Source organism: Thalassophryne amazonica, chromosome 3 (genome assembly GCF_902500255.1).
Source record: "Thalassophryne amazonica chromosome 3, fThaAma1.1, whole genome shotgun sequence".
NCBI lineage: Eukaryota > Metazoa > Chordata > Actinopteri > Batrachoidiformes > Batrachoididae > Thalassophryne > Thalassophryne amazonica.
In genome coordinates this window covers 66,253,301-66,272,992 of record NC_047105.1, presented here as the reverse complement: position 1 = coordinate 66,272,992, position 19,692 = coordinate 66,253,301, and the positions used below count along the sequence as shown (strand labels likewise).

The following is a 19,692-nucleotide window of genomic DNA, read 5'->3' as shown; positions in this document are numbered from 1 at the left end:
ACTCCTTCTGGCCTTCTCTATACTGCTCCATCAATATTCACAGGGCAAACACTGCATCTGTAGTGCTCTTTCTCAGCATGAAACCATATTGCTACTGACAGATCTTCACCTATTTTTTAAGCCTAGCTTCTACTACTCTTTCCGATAACTTCATGCAGAACAACTGTATGCCACTGTAGTTACTGCATCTCGACACATCACCCTTGTTATTAAAAATAGGAAGCAGCACACATCGTCTCCACTCCTCAGGTGTCCTCTCACTTTCCAAGATTTTATTAAACAATCTGGTTAAAAACTCAACTGCCATTTCTCCTAGACACTTCCATGCCTCCACCAGAATGTAATTTGGAACAACTGCCTTTCCACTCTTCATACTCTTCATAGCTGCCCTCACTTCATCCTTACTAATCTCTTGCACTTCTTGATTTACTCTCTCCACATCATCCAGCCTTTTCCTCTCTCTCATTTCTTCATTCATCAGCTCCTCACAATATTCCCTCCATCTTCTGAACACAAGCTCCTCATTTGTCAGCACATTACCATGTGCATATTTTACCACCCTAATCTGCTGCACATCCTTTCCAGCTCTGTTCCTTTGTTTTGCCAACTGGTATGAATGGTAAATGATAAATGGACTGCATTTACATAGTGCTTTTCCATCTGCATCAGACGCTCAAAGCGCTTTACAAATAATGCCTCACATTCACCCCGATGCGAGGGTGCTGCCATACAAGGTACTCACTACACACCAGGAGCGACTAAAGGATTAAAGACCTTGTCCAAGGGCCCTTGGTGATTTTCTGGTTGGGCTGGGATTCGAACCGAGTACAAGCCCTTTTCTCCTTCTTTATGCTTCAGCTAATTGTATGGCTTGCTATATGTCTTTTCCTTAGCTTTTGCCACCTCCCTTTTTGCCTTACACCGCATCTCCTTCTTCATTTGTTTGATCGTCTCAATTCTTTAGTCATCCTACAAACCACCATCCTATGCTGTCTAACTCCATTGTCTCCTGCCACCACCTTACAGTCTCGAATTTCCTTTAGCCTGCAACTCCTACAAAGAATGTAGTCTACCTGTATGCACCTTCCTCCACTCTTATATGTCACCCTGTAAGGAAAAGTAGGTATTAACCACAGTCCTTTCCATCCTTTTTGCAAAATAAGCTATCCTTGATACCATATCTACCCATTACTTCTTCATCACCTCTGTTCCCTTCGCCAAATTCCCAATGAGGTCCACTCCTATCACCATTCTTTCATGTCTGGGCACACTTTCCACCACATCTTCTAACTCACTCCAGAAATCTTCCTTCTCCTTCATCCCACAACCTACCTGTGGGGCATATGCACTGATGATATTTATCATCACCCCTTCAACTCCCAACTTCACACTCATCAATCTGTTGGACACTCGCTTAACCTACAACACACTCTTAACATTACTCTTCCTTTAAAAAGACCCCAACACCACTTCTCTTCCTATCCCCACCGTAATACAAAGTGAAACCACAACTGCCTATGCTCCTGCTCTTACTTCCTTCTACTTGGTCTTTTGCACACACATTATGTCTTCCTTTCACCTTTCCATCACAACCCAACTCATTTATCCAGGCTTGGGACCAGCACTCAAACTGTACTGGCTGCACACCGCATGTGGCTAAGTTGTGTCCATCGTCTGAATAAGATTTTAAAATAAATCATAGCACTGTCTCTCTCGGTACAACTTGCACTGCCACCCCTCATCTGATTGCTCCACACAGCTCCAGCCTAGCTCTTCCGAGTCCTCCAAGACAAACTGCTCTGTAAAAGTTGGGAAAAGTTCTTTTTTTTACAAAGCTCAGTGGACTCCTATCCATCTCAACTATGATTCATCACTCCGCTACTACAACGTATAAGTGAATGCAGGCATTTAAAGGAAAAAAGAAACCCAGAGACATTGCACATTTGAACGTTTGGTACATAACGTGTCTGAAATAGGAGTCCACTTCTATATTTCTGTACAGTTTGTTTTCATGCCAATTGTCAACCACACCCGAGTATGCATGAGACATACTCAAGACCTCCTTTTCAAGAGAACCCGGGTACAATTTGTTGAGCCATGCTCAAGTAAGACACACAGTGGTCACAATACTGGAGTACTGGGTCAACTGTATTTGGATCTGTTCTCAGGTCTCTGGTATGAAAGTTGTCTTAGACCTTATCCACATGGATACAAAATGATCATTACTTTCAAACAGTGTTCTGCATACACGGCAATGTTTCAAGATTTATCTGCGTCCACGGTAAAACGCTCAAATCAACCAAAAAAGCTGTAGGGCATATGCCAGGTCTGCAGGAGGCGCTGTGTGTTGTGTGAGTGTAAGTGCATGCATTTTACATCATTCACTGGACTTACAGCTGGAAAACAACAGAGGGAGAGAGACAGAGAGAGAGAGAATTCAATTCAATTCAATTTTTTTTTTTATATAGCGTCAAATCACAACAAACAGTTGCCCCAAGGCGCTTTATATTGTAAGGCAAGGCCATACAATAATTATGTAAAACCCCAACGGTCAAAACGACCCCCTGTGAGCAAGCACTTGGCTACAGTGGGAAGGAAAAACTCCCTTTTAACAGGAAGAAACCTCCAGCAGAACCAGGCTCAGGGAGGGGCAGTCTTCTACTGGGACTGGTTGGGGCTGAGGGAGAGAACCAGGAAAAAGACATGCTGTGGAGGGGAGCAGAGATCGATCACTAATGATTAAATGCAGAGTGGTACATACAGAGCAAAAAGAGAAAGAAACAGTGCATCATGGGAACCCCCCAGCAGTCTACGTCTATAGCAGCATAACTAAGGGATGGTTCAGGGTCACCTGATCCAGCCCTAACTATAAGCTTTAGCAAAAAGGAAAGTTTTAAGCCTAATCTTAAAAGTAGAGAGGGTGTCTGTCTCCCTGATCTGAATTGGGAGCTGGTTCCACAGGAGAGGAGCCTGAAAGCTGAAGGCTCTGCCTCCCATTCTACTCTTACAAACCCTAGGAACTACAAGTAAGCCTGCAGTCTGAGAGCGAAGCGCTCTATTGGAGTGATATGGTACTACGAGGTCCCTAAGATAAGATGGGACCTGATTATTCAAAACCTTATAAGTAAGAAGAAGAATTTTAAATTCTATTCTAGAATTAACAGGAAGCCAATGAAGAGAGGCTAATATGGGTGAGATATGCTCTCTCCTTCTAGTCCCCGTTAGTACTCTAGCTGCAGCATTTTGAATTAACTGAAGGCTTTTTAGGGAACTTTTAGGACAACCTGATAATAATGATAGTCCAGCCTAGAGGAAATAAATGCATGAATTAGTTTTTCAGCATCACTCTGAGACAAGACCTTTCTAATTTTAGAGATATTGCGTAAATGCAAAAAAGCAGTCCTACATATTTGTTTAATATGCGCTTTGAATGACATATCCTGATCAAAAATGACTCCAAGATTTCTCACAGTATTACTAGAGGTCAGGGTAATGCCATCCAGAGTAAGGATCTGGTTAGACACCATGTTTCTAAGATTTGTGGGGCCAAGTACAATAACTTCAGTTTTATCTGAGTTTAAAAGCAGGAATTAGAGGTCATCCATGTCTTTATGTCTGTAAGACAATCCTGCAGTTTAGCTAATTGGTGTGTGTCCTCTGGCTTCATGGATAGATAAAGCTGGGTATCATCTGCGTAACAATGAAAGTTTAAGCAATACCGTCTAATAATACTGCCTAAGGGAAGCATGTATAAAGTGAATAAAATTGGTCCTAGCACAGAACCTTGTGGAACGCCATAATTAACTTTAGTCTGTGAAGAAGATTCCCCATTTACATGAACAAATTGTAATCTATTAGACAAATATGATTCAAACCACCGCAGCGCAGTGCCTTTAATACCTATGGCATGCTCTAATCTCTGTAATAAAATTTTATGGTCAACATTATCAAAAGCAGCACTGAGGTCTAACAGAACAAGCACAGAGATGAGTCCACTGTCCGAGGCCTTAAGAAGATCATTTGCAACCTTCACTAATGCTGTTTCTGTACTATGATGAATTCTAAAACCTGACTGAAACTCTTCAAATAGACCATTCCTCTGCAGATGATCAGTTAGCTGTTTTACAACTACCCTTTCAAGAATTTTTGAGAGAAAAGGAAGGTTGGAGATTGGCCTATAATTAGCTAAGATAGCTGGGTCAAGTGATGGCTTTTTAAGTAATGGTTTAATTACTGCCACCTTAAAAGCCTGTGGTACATAGCCAACTAACAAAGACAGATTGATCATATTTAAGATCGAAGCATTAAATAATGGTAGGGCTTCCTTGAGCAGCCTGGTAGGAATGGGGTCTAATAAACATGTTGATGGTTTGGATGAAGTAACTAATGAAAATAACTCAGACAGGACAATCGGAGAGAAAGAGTCTAACCAAATACCGGCATCACTGAAAGCAGCCAAAGATAATGATACGTCTTTGGGATGGTTATGAGTAATTTTTTCTCTAATAGATAAAATTTTGTTAGCAAAGAAAGTCATTACTAGTTAAAGTTAATGGAATACTCAGCTCAATAGAGCTCTGACTCTTTGTCAACCTGGCTACAGTGCTGAAAAGAAACCTGGGGTTGTTCTTATTTTCTTCAATTAGTGATGAGTAGAAAGATGTCCTAGCTTTACGTTGGGCTTTTTTATAGAGCAACAGACTCTTTTTCCAGGCTAAGTGAAGATCTTCTAAATTAGTGAGACGCCATTTCCTCTCCAACTTACGGGTTATCTGCTTTAAGCTACGAGTTTGTGAGTTATACCACGGAGTCAGGCACTTCTGATTTAAAGCTCTCTTTTTCAGAGGAGCTACAGCATCCAAAGTTGTCTTCAATGAGGATGTAAAACTATTGATGAGATACTCTATCTCACTTACAGAGTTTAGGTAGCTACTCTGCACTGTGTTGGTATATGGCATTAGAGAACATGAAGAAGGAATCATATCCTTAAACCTAGTTACAGCGCTTTCTGAAAGACTTCTAGTGTAATGAAACTTATTCCCCACTGCTGGGTAGTCCATCAGAGTAAATGTAAATGTTATTAAGAAATGATCAGACAGAAGGGAGTTTTCAGGGAATACTGTTAAGTCTTCAATTTCCATACCATAAGTCAGAACAAGATCTAAGATATGATTAAAGTGGTGGGTGGACTCATTTACATTTTGAGCAAAGCCAATTGAGTCTAATAATAGATTAAATGCAGTGTTGAGGCTGTCATTCTCAGCATCTGTGTGGATGTTAAAATCGCCCACTATAATTATCTTATCTGAGCTAAGCACTAAGTCAGACAAAAGGTCTGAAAATTCACAGAGAAACTCACAGTAACGACCAGGTGGATGATAGATAATAACAAATCAAACTGGTTTTTGGGACATCCAATTTGGATGGACAAGACTAAGAGTCAAGCTTTCAAATGAATTAAAGCTCTGTCTGGGTTTTTGATTAATTAATAAGCTGGAATGGAAGCTTGCTGCTAATCCTCCGCCCCGGCCCGTGCTACAAGCATTCTGACAGTTAGTGTGACTCGGGGGTGTTGACTCATTTAAACTAACATATTCATCCTGCTGTAACCAGGTTTCTGTAAGGCAGAATAAATCAATATGTTGATCAATTATTATATCATTTACCAACAGGGACTTAAAAGAGAGAGACCTAATGTTTAATAGACCACATTTAACTGTTTTAGTCTGTGGTGCAGTTGAAGGTGCTATATTATTTTTTCTTTTTGAATTTTTATGCTTAAATAGATTTTTGCTGGTTATTGGTGGTCTGGGAGCAGACACCGTCTCTACGGCGATGGGGTAATGAGGGGATGGCAGGGGGAGAGAAGCTGCAGAGAGGTGTGTAAGACTACAACTCTGCTTCCTGGTCCCAACCCTGGATAGTCACGGTTTGGAGGATTTAAGAAAATTGGCCAGATTTCTAGAAATGAGAGCTGCTCCAGCCAAAGTGGGATGGATGCCGTCTCTCCTAACAAGACCAGGTTTTCCCCAGAAGCTTTGCCAATTATCTATGAAGCCCACCTCATTTTTTGGACACCACTCAGACAGCCAGCAATTCAAGGAGAACATGCGGCTAAACATGTCACTCCCAGTCCGATTGGGGAGGGGCCCAGAGAAAACTACAGAGTCCGACATTGTTTTTGCAAAGTTACACACCGATTCAATGTTAATTTTAGTGACCTCCGATTGGCGTAACCGGGTGTCATTACTGCCGACGTGAATTACAATCTTACCAAATTTACGCTTAGCCTTAGCCAGCAGTTTCAAATTTCCTTCAGTGTCGCCTGCTCTGGCCCCCGGAAGACAATTGACTATGGTTGCTGGTGTCGCTAACTTCACATTTCTCAAAACAGAGTCGCCAATAACCAGAGTTTGATCCTCGGCGGGTGTGTCGTCGAGTGGGGAAAAATGGTTAGAAATGTGAATGGGTTGGCGGTGTACACGGGGCTTCTGTTTAGAACTACGCTTCCTCCTCACAGTCACCCAGTCGGCCTGCTTTCCCGGCTGCTCGGGATCTGCCAGAGGGGAACTAACGGCGGCTAAGCTACCTTGGTCCGCACCGACTACAGGGGCCTGGCTAGCTGTAGAATTTTCCACGGTGCGGAGCCGAGTCTCCAATTCGCCCAGCCTGGCCTCCAAAGCTATGAATAAGCTACACTTATTACAAGTACCGTTACTGCTAAAGGAGGCTGAGGAATAACTAAACATTTCACACCCAGAGCAGAAAAGCTCGGGAGAGACTAGAGAAGCCGCCATGCTAAACCGGCTAAGAGCTAGTAGCTGCGCTAAGCTAGCGGATTCCTAAAAACACACAAAGTGAATAATGTGTAAATAATTTAGAGGTGATTCAGCAGAAGGAGTGCTTTAGTTAAGGCACGTGAAGATTACACTGGGAAACAAATCGTTATCTAGATAACTAGATCAATCTAACTGCGCAGATTAAACAGCTAACAGATACAGAAAAACACCGCTGTGCTCCGGAACAGGAAGTGATACAATACCGCAGTGAGAGCCAACCACCAGTGAAGCTACCAGCTAAAATGAGCTAAATATTAAATTATTCATTTCCCACATGTCTGTTTGGATCAATCCTGTGTGCGTGCGTGTGTATATATTTCTACATCATTCAAGTGGATGGTGTCAGCTAAGTCAGCAGAAAAAATGACCATTGGATAATTAGCATGTTTCACTGGACTTTCTATGGCTGGAAAACAACACAGCTATGAAAAATACAAACAGTTAAAAAAAAAACAACATTGCAGTGACTGAAAGAAAGTCATGGGACTGTTGTTGAGTTCAGAAAGTTCACTTTTCTCCTCTTCGGAGTACCACACAGAGAAAAATAAAAACATTGGATTTTACAAATCATGGAAAAAAGAAACCGGATGGTGAGACCACATGAATTTTAATGTACCTACACTAAACAAAATTAGAAATGCAACAGGTGTGCCAGCCTAAGGCACATGCTGTCTAATCAACATCTTGATATGCCACACCTGTGAGCGGGGATGGATTATCTCAGCAAAGGAGAAGTGCTCACGAACACAGATTTGTGAATAAAACTTGGCAGAAATAGGTCTTTTGTGTATATAGAAAATGTTTTAGATTTTTGAGTTCAGCACATGAAAAATGGGATAAAATGTCCAATATATTTCCATTAAAAAATCCCGAGCAGTCTGGATGTGCACAGTAACAGATGTACAAATTAAAGTTAAAGTGAGACCGGAGTCATTTCTGTGATTAAAAGTCCGACCATTTATTTTTTCACACTGTGCTCAGACTCGGATCCGCCTGACGTGCACCTGTTAAATCAGACTCAAAAGACTGTGATTTGACACTTTTCTGCTTTCACTCTTTCATATTTTAATAGTTTATGCAGTGCGCACGCTGATTACAAATGGATCAGTAAAGTCTGCAACTTTACAGCACCGAGTGGAAAAAGAAGAAATTGTACAGCTTACCTTTGATTTGGAGGTGGTGATTGTAGAAAGAAAAGCTTGTTGAGGGTCAAATTATTCCAGAATAAAGCACAATCCAGAGACAGAGAACTTTAAAACTGTCACACACGTCATTGCATGACACTAAGTTACAGAGCTGCAGAAGCATAATGGCCCAGTCACACGGCACTTAACGAAGCCCTGACGAAACAAGAAATCTGGACTTTCGTTGACTGTCGTTGGCATCGTTTAACCTTCACGCAGCTTCTTTCCTGCAGCTGGCGCTTTATCAGGATTTTTAAACTGTTGAAAAATTTGAACGAAGGGCAACAAAAAACCTCAGTTCATCTGTTTCGTTTTGCTGTTGTTCTTGATGTTTTTTTAATCGTTTGTGTAGTTTTTGTAACGTTATTGTTTAATTTGACTTTGTTGGAGCAGCTGAATGTTTTCACACAGTGCAGAAGCCGGTTTGTGAGCGCTGAGGCTGCTGCTGCGTTCATGTACCGTCGGAAATTACAGGGCAAACTCAGCCTGCTTGCTTGGATTTTTTTATCTGTGTGGGGGGCAGCTTCAATGGGCTCAGGCACCTTACATAGGCCAGAATTAATCTTTTGTGTGGATATAATTAATTATTTTGCCACAAGCAACTGTTGAATTTGAAACAACGAAAAAGTTGTGTAATTTCAGACGGTACTTGAATGCAGTATCAGCGGCAGTAGGAGATGCTCCGTGCCCTTATTATTTTGTATTAAACATAACAATCTGAGTGTAGGAATGACAATCCAGTCCTTCTGTACATGTGGCAACAGGCAGATGAATCAAAATGATTATATAAAGAGCTGTTCTGAAGACAGAATTCACGTTGTGGATCAGTGATCAGCTGGTGAAAATAACCGCACGAGTCAATGCGCACGTTCACACACACTGATTAATTTACTGCTCTGATATATTCAATCATCTTTACACTTATATTTATATTTATTCTCCCTTTTGACAGTTTTCTGTTATAAATCAATATATATGGCTTAGAACATAATACAGTGATACAGCAGTGACCACAGCACACTTTTTTTTTTTTTTTTTTTTTTTTTTTTTTTTAAATTGGAGCACGACGGAGCGCGCAGAGTGTCGACAGACAGTGTGGATTCTGATAATGATGGAGATGATCCCTTTTTGTTCTGGACAAGGAACCAGAGCAGGTGGTCCATCGACATGCACACAGATCTCCACAGCTTCTGTTTGCAGTTTCTCCAGGACTCAGGTGCTATGAGCTACTTCCTAGCGCCGAGTGCTGGAGCAGACACACACTGCTCCAGCAGTGGCTCCAGGCGCATTTTGTCGAGATCGTGAGCTTCGGTTTTGTTAAGTTCCTCTTTCGTCCATTGCGCGCTCTTGCTTCGCAGGCTGTTCGGTGATAAAAGCTCTTTCGTCCACCTTTTCTCAACGAATTGTGACGTTTTTTACTTTTTCCCTTCGTTCAGGAATCGTCGTGTGCCATGTGACTGGGTCATAAAATCAGGTTTTAACTCCTTCTAAGCCTATATTTCCCATCAATCAGAAATTTCACTTATTTGTGAGATACTGACAAGCCAAAATGAGGCAGGTGTTAGGGGGTTAAATTCATTAAATTAATTATCATTCATTGTAATTTTTTCATAAATTTGATAGCTAAACTATTTTTACATTTATTTTGATAGTACCTGTATCTGGATGTGTTGCTGTATGTGGTTAAATGATTTGAAAAAATGTTGAAAATATAAAAGGTTCATTCAGTAGTTCAGCGCAGTTGCAACCAAAATGGCACCATGTTCTAAGTTGACGCCAATCAAGGGACTCACATATACCTGCTCACCTTTTTCCTCGCTCGAAGAGCCGTTTCCAATGAGTGCATGCGTGCAAAGATAATTTACACACGCAGTTAATATCTATGCGTGTGAAATAATATTATACGGCCGAACGGTTTTGGCGCTGATCTGACGCCATACAAATCTCATCAAAACTATGACTTATTTTAGTCACAAATAAGCAGACACACACGACTGAAACAATACCCTGCATGCACTACAGCTGCATGTAGGTGTAATTATGAACCATTTAAAGGATGGGAACTCGTACGGTATCCGACCCCTCTGCTGCAGCACAACACAGCTAAGTAACCCTTCTGTGTTTGTACTGTGGGGAATGAGGTGACATGGAAAAGCAGAAATGATCTGCAGTTAGTTCGCTGCGGTGCAGCTGCAGCAGCTGTAAATCACACTGGCATTCAGCTTACTAATGAAGGTGCAGTAGAAAGGCTCATCCAGCAGAATGGAGGTTGTGATCCTGCATGTATGGGTTTGTCAGGGTCAGAACGACTCAGTGTCAGTATATAGTATTATGTCCCTGAAAATGGCCAGGCTGTTTCTCCACTGTGATTAATGATCATATGGGAATATAAAAATAAATGCATGAAACATACAGGCCTGAAATACTTTTCTATATTCTTTGCTTTTATTATTTGTAATGCATTTTTTGTTGTTTTTTTGTCAACAAAGTATTTTATTAGACCAATATTCCTGCCTTAATTTAGGGGTGGGGTTGCAGGTGGGGGAAGCACATTTGTTTTTTTTTAAAGTACTGTCTAAAAAGTACATTTGTTTTTTTTGCCCCGTTTACACCAAGACCCATAGAACTACAAGATCATAACATGTCAACTCTCACAGGTCTTGGCTGGTCTCCTTTGAGATCCGTTATTTGTGTTTACACCAAGCTAGCATTGCAAATGCACTGTGCGAGTGAAAAATGTTAATATCCGCAATTAGTGATTCAAGCCCATGCAGAGATAATTGAGAGTCTATTACAGCCCACAGGATCAGGATGGGAGTGGGTTGGGACCTGTGAGAGTTAATAAGACAGATATGAGACCCATATATCTTTTAACCAGTCGCACAACTGCTGCGAGTGTTGTAAACAATTCAATACACTCGCACACCTGTTTGAGACCAATGGAGAGTGATAGCGACCAGGAGGGATCTTTTTTCAGACTCCACTGTGACCAGCCTGCAACCCCACTGAGAGTCAGTGAGCGTAATGGCGAGCAGGGGCCATTTTTCAATCGCACATCGGTCCTGGACTCGGTGCAAACGGGGTGTTTGTTTGTTTGTTTTGGATTGGGGTCACCACAGCAGCTCCAGTGTGGTTGAGCATGTTGATTTGGCCCAATTTTTATGCCAGATACCATTCCTGGCACAACTCCAGATATACAAGGAGATTGGTACACAGCTGGCTTCGAACCGGGGAGGTAAGCAAAGCAATGAATTATGAAATTCTTATGGTGCGATAGGCAATTTAAAATTGACTATCTCACACAGATATGAACTGTATCTATGAGACCTATTAACCTTTAAATTTGCCTACTGGTTTTTGAACTCTGTTCCCACTTATGCTTGCTCTCTATGCCTTGTCCTCATGCTGTTTTTGGATTTTCTACCAGCCTATCCCCTCTTGGACACTCTAGCATGATTTTTCTGATCTCTGTGTACTGACCTCTGCTGCTCCCCTGGGTTCAAATAAAGATTGTGGTTTTATGCTAGACCATCTTTATTTCTGCATTGGGGTGTATTTCATCCTCCAAATGTGACGCTGCCAAAACTCACTTGCAGCTGTCCAATCTCATATGGGGACAATGGTTCAACACAAATGTGGATTGATAAGCTTTGGCTTTTATGTTCATATTTTACAACAACAAAAAAAGGTAACTGAACCAATTCCAATTATTCTTCCAAAGTTTATAGGTGGAATCACTTCAACTGGCTGGCTCACTGCTACATGAGTGCCTCACACACAGAGCAGGCTGATCCTGCCTCCTGCAGAAAGCGGGAGACAAGAGGGACAGAAGCAGCGCGACTTCCTGAAATGCTGGTGACTTATGGAAGCAAACACGCATTTAAAGGGTAATATATTAAGGCTAACAAAATGATTATGTTCAACTTGATATATTGAACAATAAATCGATATAGGAATTACCATGACAGGCTGAGACCTAATTTGACTAATTATTAGCTTATATGTACGTTCCTCAATAATTAAAGATGTTCTATGCACCATCCTTGGGTCTATCAAACAATAAAAATCCATCAATAATTGACAGAGAAGATGGATTTATTGTAAAATGTGGATGACACACAATGAACACCTCATGATGGCATTAGGTCATCCTGGACTTTTGACCAGATGACCTAGAAAAAAAAAAATGGCTGAAAGTTTATGTTACACTGATTTATAAGTACCAAACAAATATTTCAAACCACTAGAATTTTCTATATTGCAACTATTTTGCATCATTTAAAATAAAGGTAAAGTGATCACACTTCAGAACTGTTTTTACAGTCAGTTCTCATTATTTTAAAAAGGAGTGTTTTTTAGAATCACTTTGGTTATTAGTTTTTTTAATCCAAATAACTGTGTATTACTTTCACTTGATTAGAAAATGAAATGACAATTACACACACACACACACACACACACACACACACACACACACTGTCATAGTTTTATTATTTATACACCTCAACATAACCTGTATCCATCCATCCATTTTCTATACCAGCTTATTCAAACTGAGGGTCACGCAGGGCTGGAGCCTATCCCAGCAGGCATAGGGCGTGAGGCGGGGTACACCCTGGACAGGATGCCAGTCTGTTGCACGGCAACATATAGACAGACAAACAAATTCACACTCGCACACACACCTACGGACAATTTAAAGTTGACAGTTCGCTTAACCTGCATGTCTTTGGATGTGAGAGGAAGCCGGAGCACCCAGAGGAAACCCACACAAACATGAGGAGAACATGCAAACTCTACACATAAAGGCCACAGTTGGGAATCAAACCCCTGACCTTCTTGCTGTGAGGCAACAGTGCTAACCACTAATCCACCATGGTGCACCATAACCTACATCCTCTCAATATCATATTCTCCTGGAAAACACTATAGTCCTCTAAACAAAACCCACGCCTCCTCATGTGGACAATACAGTCATTATAAATACCGAACTGAATTCACCAGCTGGCTACACAAAGGGGAACTCATTGCTTTCTAAATTATTCAATCATAAATGAGGAGAGGTGGGGGGGCGACCCTTGCTGTATTATGAACGGATGACAAAAATTAAAGGTAGGAGAGGGTTTAAAAAGAGGAGGAGGACCCAATTATTTTGATTGATCATGATGTTAGTAATGAAGGTTGGACAAAGGATGTTGAGCAGCTGTGTATGGATCATCAAAACGAAGACTGATTATTACAGGGGGTTTTTTGTATTTGATTACAACCATAAACAGCAGGGTTTTTTTCTATTCAGTACAAGTATTTTTTATTCAGTTATCTATAACATTTTAATACACAGTTTGCATGTGGTACAGTAAAGAAGCACCTCTAGCAATCAGTTAAAAAAAAATGCAATGCTAAAATATCCTCAGCCATATGAGTGCTGTCTTCTTTATAATTTGCAGTTGTTTAAATCATTATTAAGATCCTATTGTCTTACGTACAATTTGTACATGTTCAATAAAGCCCCTCGATCAATCAATCAATCATAAACAATATTTACGCTTAAACGGCATCTGCAGAAGGGCGTGTATGTATGTGTATATGAGCTTTTGACAAGAACGAAAGTTAGCTTTGAGTTAGCGGAAGTAGTGTGCATGCTGATGTTCGGGAAATGTCTTGTAAATCCTTCCAGAGGTGTTATCAGGTTATAAAAACAGTGTTTTCAGTTTTAGAAGTGTTTATTCATTGTTAGTTTTTACATAAGATATGACAAAGATGATATATTTAGCCAAAAACAAAGCAAAGTTAGTAGCTAACAACACCAGGAAGTGACGTCTCCATGCTAACGTCCATGAGATCATACCATAAAAATAGGAAGAGAATGTGAATTTTTAACCTCTTAAAATATGTCAAGGTTAGCCATCTTTGACGTTGTCCAAGGTTGGTGACCCAAGAATGTTCCCTGTGAATTTGAAGACCCTGGCAGTAACAGGACTGGATGTACAAGGTCTGTCAGAAAAGTTTTGGGCCTTTTTTATTTTTGCAAAAACCATATGGATTTGAATCACGTGTGATTGCATCAGCCAAGCTTGAACCTTCGTGCGCATGCGTGAGTTTTTTCACGCCTGTCGGTTGCGTCATTCACCTGTGAGCAGGCTTTCTGTGAGCAGTGGTCCACCCCTCTCGTCGCATTTTTATTGCGAATAAATGTCTGAACGATTTGGAGCTTTGCTGCATCAAATTTTTCCAGAAACTGTGAGAGACCTTCAGGTGGACACCATTCGGAAAATTCAGATGGCTTTCAGGGACCATTTTATGGGGATTACACAGATTAAGGAGTGCTCCAGCCGGTTTAAAGACCGCCCACAGCGTCTGAGAGCGCGGCGCACTCCGAGCGCCGATCAACAGGCTCACACCCTGCTGAAACAACCAGATCATTTCCAACGTGAAGGCTTTGTTGATCCGGGACGTCGTCTGACTTCCACAAAAAAGACATAAGGCGTGGACATCAGCACTTTTTCGGCACATTCCACTGTTACAGGAGTTTTTTTCATGGATAAAGAAGCGGACGGATGCGCCACCGTGCCGCTCATTGTGCGGGACAAAACCACCTCCGTGTTGGTCTCACAGGACGGCTTTGAGATGGATTTCAGACGGCTGTCGGTGGCTTTTCAGTCGTGTGACTATCCGAGAAATTGTGCATGAGCTGGACATGCCCCAACATGTCCTTTAAGGCTTCATCACAGCGTTGCTTTGCGCCATGCAGCTCCGCCGCGACGCGGGGAATTCCTCCGCATGTCTGTCTCAATGTGCCGAAAAAGTGCTGATGTCCACGTCTTCCGCAATTCCTGTGCTAGTCAGAGGACGTCCCGGATAAACACAGCATCCAGTGTAGAAATGAACGGCACATTCCACTGTTACAGGAGTTTTTGTCATGGAAAGAGGAGCGGAGGAATTCCGCGCGTCGCAGCGGAGCCGCATGGCGCAAAGCAACACTGTGATGAAGCCTCACAGGACATGTTGGGGCATGTCCAGCTCATGCACAATTTCTCGGATAGTCAACACGACTAAAAAGCCACCGACAGCCGTCTGAAATCCATCTCAAAGCCATCCTGTGAGGACCAACATGGAGGTGTTTTGTCCCGCGCAATGAGCGGCACGGTGGCGCATCCGTCCGCTTCTTTTTCCATGAAAAAAACTCCTGTAACAGTGGAATGTGCTGAAAAAGTGCTGATGTCCACACCTTATGCCTTTTTTGTGGAAGTCAGACGACGTCCCGGATCAACAAAGCCTTCACGTTGGAAATGATCTGCTGTTTCAGCGGGGGTTTCAGCCTGTCGGAGTGTGCCGCACTCTCAGACGCTGTGGGCAGTCTTTAAAACGGGCTGGAGCACTCCTTAATCTGTGTAATCCCCATAAAATGGTCCCTGAAAGTCATCTGAATCTTCCGAATGGTGTCCACCTGGAGGTCTCTCACAGTTTCTGGAAAGATTTGATGCAGCAAAGCTTCAAATCATTCAGACATTTATTCGCAATAAAAATCCGACAAGAGGGGTGGACCAGTGCTCACAGAAAGCCTGCTCACAGGCGAATGACGCAACCGACAGGCGTGAAAAAAACTCACGCATGCGGACGAAGGTTCAAGCTTGGCTGATGCAATCACACGTGATTCAAATCCTTATAGTTTTTGCAAAAAATAAAAGGTCTGATACTTTTCTGACAGACCTTGTATGCTGAGCACAGATGAAAAGCCTTCGCATTACCCGATGGCCAGATTTGATGGCCTCGGGTAATGAATTTCTACTAAAAATGCTAAAATCCATCCATCGAACCATTTTCTATACCTGTTCACTCCAATTAAGGGTCACGGGGGCTGGAGTGCATCCCAGCAGTCATAGAGCATGAGGCGGCATACACCCTGGACAGTACACTGTCACAGGAAAATGTTAACATTTAAGGCAGAATTCTTTTTGAAGAATTTCATGGTTAAATTCCTTCTTATCAGAGAGGTAAATAATGGAGTGCCCCAAGGCTCTGTGCTGTGCACTTTGTTGTTGTTGTGTGTTTTTGTTGTTTTGTTCATTTGCTTTTTTTTAACAAGGCTTATCAATTTCAAAATCTTTCTCAATCCAAACTGGATCACTTTTGGGTAGAACCAGAACATATGAAAGAGGTCGACAGTATCATGTTTACCCCTGCCACATATTGGCTGTAGCTCTGGATAAATTTTAGCTCATTTCTTTTTAGAGTAATGTAGATGTTGTAGATCAATGGTTTTCAACTGTGAGGTGACCTCCCCCTGGGGGCACCAGAATTCTTTAGGGGTGAGCGCAACGGTATTGAGAACCGATACTTTTCGAGAATCATTAAGAAATTATTCGATTCACCGACATCAATAGCCTTTTTGCTTAATGATTCCCTTATTGGTCCTTCAGAGCGGCCATTGTTTCTTAGGGTGTTTTATCTGGAAAATTATCATTTCTTTACGGTGATTGCAGACCCTGCAGCGTGTCTGTAATCAACCACTTCTGCAGTGGCTGCTCTTGAAGCTTGAAGCAACAAAGCAGTGCTCTGACCCACTGCTTCGTTGGTTCATTGCTTCGCTGCTTTTCAGAAGTGGCAAGTCCGCTTCTTAACCCCTCTCAAAGCCATTTAAAAATGGCAATCGTGAGTTACTTTTGTACAGATAAGTCACTAACTAGGACTCTTGTCTTGTTGCAGGGAAGAAACAAGAATTGTCCTCCGTTCCGTTCGCATAGCTCTAAACGCTGCGCCGCTCTCTGCCGAGTCAAGTTAGAGTCCAGCCAGAATTAATAACGTCAAAACGAATCACCGTTTTAAATCAAATGACACCTCTTTGCAAACACTGTAACACAGACAACGAACTACAACAGACCAAAATGTTTTTTTTCCTCCCAAAATGAGATGTACTGCATTCTTTATGAATTACACTGATGTTGACTTGCCGCCTGCAATAGCTCAGCTCAGAGGTATGGAGTGATATTCATGCCATTAATGTCTGAAAGGAGATTTTGTTTATTTTTATTTACGAGGTCTGTCCAAAAAGTAACGGACCTTTTTATTTTTTTCAAAAACTATATGGATTTGAATCACTTGTGATTGCATCAACCAAGCTTGAACCTTTGTGCGCATGCGTGAGTTTTTTCACGCCTGTCAGTTGTGTCATTCGCCTGTGAGCAGGCTTTGAGTGAGCACTGGTCCACCCCCCTCGTCGGATTTCTTTTGTCTGGGAAATGGCTGAGAGACTGCTGCTTTGCTCCATGAAATTTTTTTCAGAAACTGTTAGAGACAGCCAGTTGGAAACCATTCGAAAGATTCAGATGGATATCGGTGATGGTTCTGTCGGCGTCACATGGATTAAGGACTGTTAAAACCTTTTTAAAGATGGCCCACAATGGCGGAGGGCGCGCGGCGCACCAAGCGGCCATCGACAGGCTGGAACGACCAGATGATTTCTAAACTGAACGTTGTGTTGATCCGGGACATCATGTGACTACCACAGAAATGGCAAGAGAGCTGGACATAGCACTTTGTGGCACATTCCACTGTTACAGGAGATTTGTAATGAAAGACGTGCGGAGGATTTCGCGTGTCGGCACGGAGCCGCTCATGGCACACAACAAAAAAACACCTCTGTGTTGGAAGTCTCACAGGACATGTTGTGGCATGTCCAGCTGTTACACAATTTCTCGGATACTCACACGACTGAAAGCCATCGAAAGCCGTCTGAATCTTCTGAATGGTTTCCAACATGGTTTTTTTTTGTTGCGCGCCATGAGCAGTTCCATGCCAACATGTGAAATCCTCCGCACGTCTTTCATTACAAAATCTCCTGTAACGGTGGAATGTGCCGCAAAAGTGCTATGTCCAGCTCTCTTGCCATTTCTGTGGTAGTCACATGATGATCAACACAATGTTCAGTTTAGAAATGATCTGGTCGTTCCAGCCTGTCGATGGCCGCTCGGTGCGCTGCGTGCCCTCCGCCATTGTGGGCCATCTTTAAAAAGGTTTTAACAGTCCTTAATCCACATGATGCCGACAGAACCTTCACCGATACCCATCTGAATTTTTCGAATGGTTTCCAACTGGCTGTCTCTAACAGTTTCTGAAAAAAATTTCATGGAGCAAAGCGGCAGTGTCTCAGCCATTTCCCAGACAAAAGAAATCCGATGAAGGGGGTGGACCAGTGCTCACTCAAAGCCTGCCCACAGGCGAATGACGCAATCGACAGGCGTGAAAAAACTCACGCATGCGCATGAAGGTTCAAGCTTGGCTGATGCAATCACACTTGATTCAAATCCATATAGTTTTTGAAAAAAATAAAAAGGTCTGTTACTTTTTGGACAGACCTCGTATGTCCAGAGATCAAGGATTCAGTGACCAATTTTACATTTATGTACTTTAAGACTCAATAAAATGTTACTGACATAGAAAATTTGTAAAGACTACTTTTAGTACACAGAAAATTCACAGGTGGTATTGATAAGCGAAGCGATAGATAAAAATCAATATCAATTTTTGATAATTCAAAATTATCAATACGCATCCCAAATTAATTATTCATGTTAAAAATGTGTTAGTTATGCCAAAGACATTTAAAAATACACAGTTGTTAAATGTTAAAAAAAATTATGTTTAAAAATATGACAAAAGGTAAAAATAGAATACAACCCCTGGCAATAATTATGGAATCACCGCCCTCGGAGGATGTTCATTCAGTTGTTTAATTTTGTAGAAAAAAAGCAAATCACAGACATGACACAAAACTAAAGTAATTTTAAATGGCAACTTTCTGGCTTTAAGAAACACTATAAGAAATTAGGAAAAAAAATTGTGGCAGTCAGTAACGGTTACTTTTTTAGACCAAGCAGAGGGAAAAAAAATATGGACTCACTCAATTCTGAGGAATAAATTATGGAATCACCCTGTACATTTCACCCCCAAAACTAACACCTGCATCAAATCAGATCTGCTCGTTAGTCTGTATCTAAAAAGGAGTGATCACACCTTGGAGAGCTGTTGCACCAAGTGGACTGACATGAATCATGGCTCCAAACTCTTAAAAGAGGGTAAATCATCACGCAATGTTGCAAAAGGTTTGGTTGTTCACAATCAGCTGTGGTCTAAACTCTGGACCAAATACAAACAACATGGGAAGGTTGTTAAAGGCAAAACATACTGGTAGACCAAGGAAGACATCAAAGCATCAAGACAGAAAACTTAAAGCAATATGTCTCAAAAATCAAAAATGCACAACAAAACAAATGAGGAAGGAATGGGAGGAAATTGGAGTCAACGTCTGTGACCGAACTGTAAAAAACTGCCTAAAGGAAATGGGATTTACATACAGAAAAGATAACGAAAGCTATCATTAACACCTAAACAGAAAAAAACAAGGTTACAATGGGCTAAGGAAAAGCAATCGTGGACTGTGGATGACTGGATGAATGTCATATTCAGTGATGAATCTCGAATCTGCATTGGGCAAGGTGATGATGCTGGAACTTTTGTTTGGTGCCGTTCCAATGAGATTTATAAAGATGACTGCCTGAAGAGAACATGTAAATTTCCACAGTCATTGATGATATGGGGCTGCATGTCAGGTAAAGGCACTGGGGAGATGGCCGTCATTACATCATCAATGAATGCACAAGTTTACGTTG

General features: G+C 41.6%; 1 protein-coding gene and 1 long non-coding RNA gene across 4 annotated transcripts in view; both read right to left on the bottom strand.

Moving 5' to 3' along the window:
- Positions 1–19,692, bottom strand: part of srgap3 (SLIT-ROBO Rho GTPase activating protein 3) — a 295,005-nt gene that overhangs the window by 169,327 nt on the left and 105,986 nt on the right. The gene's annotated exons all lie outside the window — the stretch shown is intronic.
- LOC117506929 lies at positions 107–18,100 on the bottom strand. Its single transcript, XR_004559577.1, has 3 exons — positions 18,087–18,100; positions 1,730–1,737; positions 107–520 (listed from the first exon to the last, which is right to left on the bottom strand). It is a non-coding gene; the product is annotated as an uncharacterized LOC117506929 (long non-coding RNA).